The following is a 4,734-nucleotide window of genomic DNA, read 5'->3' as shown; positions in this document are numbered from 1 at the left end:
CTGCCTATCCACAGATGTACTTGGATGTTGCTAAGGTGAATGATTGACTGGACTCTGGTAATTGTGCCTACTTTTCTATATTAATCCTTGACTTTTTAAGATACTTTATGGTGAATGAAGCTGAAAATTACAAGGTCTTCACCCAATGAGATCAAGGAGGTCTCTTCACAGATGTAGAGAGCAAATGTATGGACACCAAGAGGGGAAAGTGGTGGGGAGGGGGTGGTGGTGTGATGAACTGGGCGATTGGGATTGACATGTATACACTAATATGTATAAAATGGATAACTAATAAGAACTTGCTGTATAAAAAAATAAATAAAATAAAATTCCAAAAACAAAAAATAAAGGAGGACTCTTTCGTGAACAAAAGCTCCTTGAGTGGTACACAATGCATTTTCATGCAAATAGATAAAATAATCCTATTAGACTTCATTCTTTCTGCTTGGGTAATTAAAAATTTAATTTTTCCTACAGCCTAGACGTCTGTCCTGGAAATTATTGGGTTCCTCAGTGTATTAAAAATCTCTGAGGTAGTGTTTCCAACAAAAATATGTAAGCTGAATCCAGTCATGAAGAAATAATCAAAATCAAATGTTAAATTGAATCTAATATGAGGAAATAATCAGACAAATCTAGAATGTGAGACCTCCTGTAAGACAACTGCCATGAAAAAAGAAAGGCTGAGAGAAGGGGAATTTTCTAGACTTAAAGAGACTAAAGAAACATTAAAACTAAACACAGTGAGAAACATACTTTGAATATAGATTTTTTTAAAAAATTAGAGGGAACCAATTGGGGAAATTTGAAAATAGGGACTGTTAGATTACATAGAGTTATTATAAATGTTGTTAGGTGTGATATGGTACTGAAGTTATGCTTCTATTCTCAATTCTTATTTTGGGAGATGCCTGTTGAGGTATTTAGGTATGAAGGATCATAGATATGAGATATGAAACAAACAAGGTTATTATCCCTGTTTCTTGGGAGCTTACACTTTAATAAAAGAAAATGTCTTCTCCTTTTGTAATAATACAACATAAACTTAGAAGAATGAATATGCATACACACACACACACTATGGCAACACAAGTAGTAAATGTGGCAAATGTTAATAATTAGTGATTCTAAATTAGGGGTATACAGGTATTATTGTACTGTTTTTTTCAACTTTCCTCTAGTGGCAGATTGAATATACAAATGGACAGACCATATACAACAATGGAACTCTGGCCCACAGCCTGCAGAAATCAGCTCAGGAAACCAATCCGTTATCTACCAGCTCAGGAAGCCAGCCTACCATCTTTAAGTCAGACTTGTAGGAACTCTGACCACTATGTCTAGTAAGAGTCCGGGAAGCCAAACAATAACCCCTGTAACAGTTAGCTCCAAATGGCCAGGAATTGATTAGTAACTGACAGCCTTCCTGATACTAGTCCCTGCTTCCAACTTAGGATCAACCAGACAAAGTCAAATACGCATCCTTAACCAATCACATAGGATACCTGGCTTCTAGTTAACCCACCTGCAGCTTCCCTAGGCCAGCAGCCTCCAATCAGGGCACCTGAGCCTTCCCCTTTTTCCTGTATAACGCTTTTCCACTCCTGGGTCTACTTTTGAGTCTCTGCCAAAACGCAAGTGATGGTGGCTGACTCCCTCGCTACAGCAAGCTCTGAATGATTAGCCTTTGCTTGTTCTCATTTAGTTGGGCTTCATTTATTTCCACTCTAGGATTAAAATTTTGCAAAAACAAAAAAAGTTGAGGGGAAATGGAAGAAATACAAACAAACAAAAAAGTAATGAAAAATATTCCTAAGATCTCTACTAGAGTCAAGTTGTTTCAGAGACGAGCTTCTGATGTCCAGAGCACACTGGGACATGCCCATATTTGATGTTGCTCTCTGAGTCTAATAAACTAGTGGGAAGGACCCTTGGAACCTCCTAGAATCAGACAGGCCAACCAAAGTGAGCGGTGGACAATGGCTGGGGGAAAGAGGGAGATTGACCTAAGGTCCTGGACAGCCTTCAGGAGTAGGAGATAGGTGGAATAGAAGTGAGCTTGTTGAATTGTGACAGGTGAGGATGAGGAAACAGATTCTAGGAGAAGGTCTGAGGAGCCAAGACTACAACCAGAGAATAACAAGTAAAGAGAGGAGGAGAAACGGCAAGGGCGAGGGGATGAGAGAGCTGCGGGGGAGAGAGTTTTGACTCTAGCAATTTTGCGGAAGGCCTGTCTCTTCAAAAATTGCAACAATAATAAAGATGATTGATAATAATGAACGCTCGTTTACAAAACTAGGTCACTGTGACTCTGCAAGGCTGAAAAACTGCTCCAGGTGTTCTCTAACCACTACACTACGTACTCAGTGTAACACTCACCAACATAAGACATCGCCCATGATTCAGAGTGTTGATTTGATATTCCTGCTGTTTCCTTAAGAATTATGATGTCTGTCTTCAGGTTCAAAGAGATTATCATGCTGAGCACCTTGGAGGTTTCCTCCAGTAAAATGCCTTGTGTAGGCAAATAGGTACAGCAACCTGATTCTTGATTCTCACAGGCAGAGCAGTCGGCTAAAACAAAGCCTTGTAGTTCTCTTGGGTTGAGGGTTGAGGGAGTGGAGGATATTGCCTGGTGTAGAAAGACTGAAGGTTGAACACCAAGGCAGTGTTGGGAGGAGCAGCTCTTGTCAAGCCACAGAAGATCTATTACATTCTTGGCCCTGGGCAATTGTACACTTTCATCTCACCTTAGGACAACAGTGTGATGCCTCCCCATGACTCATCCCTGAACCTAGACTATCTGCCATAAAGGCCTTATTTTATCTGTCTAAATAGGGAATTTTTCTTCCTTATAAATTTGTAAGGTCAGTGTCACCATGTTTTACATTTATGCAACGAAAATGAAAGGAGACAATGAATCATGAGCCTTCAGATTTCTTACAGACTTCATGATCTTTGACAAATGACATTAAAAAATAGTGAGTACACTAGCAGGCCTGTGGTCAGAGGATCTAAACCTTACTAAACAGAAGTGGTTCACTTCTTGGGCTTGCATGAATCAGTGCCTTTTCCCCAGTGTTCTAGTCTATGACTATATTTGCAGTAAGAAATAGGTACAAGATTTTTTGTACCTATTTAAATAAACAAACAAACAAACAAACAAATAAATTTTTAGTTCCTGTTTACTAGCTTACAAAAACAGGGTCTCTAAAAAGTGAAAACACAATCCTTTAAAAAAAATTGTATTATTTTCAAACCAAAGATATATGTAAATCCATATGTCTTTAAGGAAGGATTAAAATCTTCCTCCCCAGCACTTCTTTTTCCTGCTTGCTCCTAACCCTGGACCTTTGTTTGAGAGAGAGGTATTAATTCCAATATACAAACAAGGGTCTGGGGCTCTGTTCAGAAAGGACAAAACCGCGTGGTAAACCTCTTCTCACCTTCTCTGCAGATTTTACCACTATATTAAGGGAAGGGAGTGCACCATAACCTCCCTGCCCATCAGATAACCTCTATATGCGCCTCTTAATTCTCAGGTGGGTCTCCCGTGTGCCCAGGTTTCTAGAGTTCTTGTATTATGCATCCTTTCTGGGCACCAGAGGCGCAGACAGCGATGTCTCAGCAGAGTATCAAGATAAGGGACTAGAAGACAGTCTAGTAGTGGCTCTGCTCCAAGTGGAGCCTTTTCGAGAGGTTGACAGGACACGGAAAAATTTCAATTTTGTAGAATATCTTGTATTTTTGCCTGGGTCAAAATTCCATTTCATTTAACAGATGCTAGGCGTACTGAATACATGTATAACATGGAAGATAGAGAATGACTTATCGGGTGAGGGCTCCATAGCTCAGGGGTTAGAGCACTGGTCTTGTAAACCAGGGGTCGCGAGTTCAAATCTCGCTGGGGCCTGCTGGATATTTTTTCCCTCCGAGGCCTCAACGCGGCAGAGGCCGGAAAGACGGTGCCAATGCGGCGGTGCTCGGCAGATCTCACCTCTGCTCGGCAGCGCCTGAGAGGACATTCAAGCAAAACGGACGCATAGTGATTTCCCTGCTGCTCTCCCGGTCTGGATCCACCATGGCAGCTGATAAATGCCTCTCGACGGCGTGAGGCTTGTGCGAGCTGGGTTAACAAACACGCATTCCTTCCAGTAGACGCCTCTCAAACTCACATTTCTTTGAGAAACGCCCAGTGACGTGAGTGAGGCTTGAGGCCGAATTACAGTGCGATTACGGCGTGGCTCGTTGGTCTAGGGGTATGATTCTCGCTTAGGGTGCGAGAGGTCCCGGGTTCAAATCCCGGACGAGCCCTGTTTTCCTGTTTCTAATAAATAACTTATTTAATATACGTCTGTCACCGCATTTTGTTTACTCTGCTTTGAAAAGTTGCGCAAAGGCCCCCTAGGATGTGAAAGAGCAAAGTTCCATATTTTGTTTACTGTGCTTTGAAAAGTGGCGCAAAGGCCCCCTAGGATGTGAAATAGCAAAGTTAGGGACAGCTCCGAGTTATCTGTTGAATTCTGTCTGACGAAGCGATTCCCCACTTTCCCCGGCTGGTAGGCGGACGTGGCAGGTCCGAGAGCGGATAAGTCTCTTGACCTCTCAGTGCATCGGCTGTGAAATGGAAATGGTAACACGTTCCCTTTCCTTGCCTACCTCCAGGGACCCCGTTCAGTAAAATAAAATAGTGTTTGGGAAACTGCTTGGCAACTTCAAATAGTGCTAAATACG

General features: G+C 41.8%; 2 non-coding genes across 2 annotated transcripts; both read left to right on the top strand.

The window, feature by feature from the left end:
* Positions 1-3,840: 3,840 nt before the first annotated feature.
* On the top strand, positions 3,841-3,913 carry TRNAT-UGU (transfer RNA threonine (anticodon UGU)). The gene has a single exon. It is a non-coding gene; the product is annotated as a tRNA-Thr (tRNA).
* Positions 3,914-4,242: 329 nt separating this feature from the next.
* TRNAP-AGG (transfer RNA proline (anticodon AGG)) lies at positions 4,243-4,314 on the top strand. The gene has a single exon. It is a non-coding gene; the product is annotated as a tRNA-Pro (tRNA).
* The last annotated feature ends 420 nt before the right edge of the window (positions 4,315-4,734 follow it).

Source organism: Balaenoptera ricei, chromosome 2 (genome assembly GCF_028023285.1).
Source record: "Balaenoptera ricei isolate mBalRic1 chromosome 2, mBalRic1.hap2, whole genome shotgun sequence".
NCBI lineage: Eukaryota > Metazoa > Chordata > Mammalia > Artiodactyla > Balaenopteridae > Balaenoptera > Balaenoptera ricei.
This window is presented reverse-complemented; position numbering and strand designations above follow the sequence as displayed.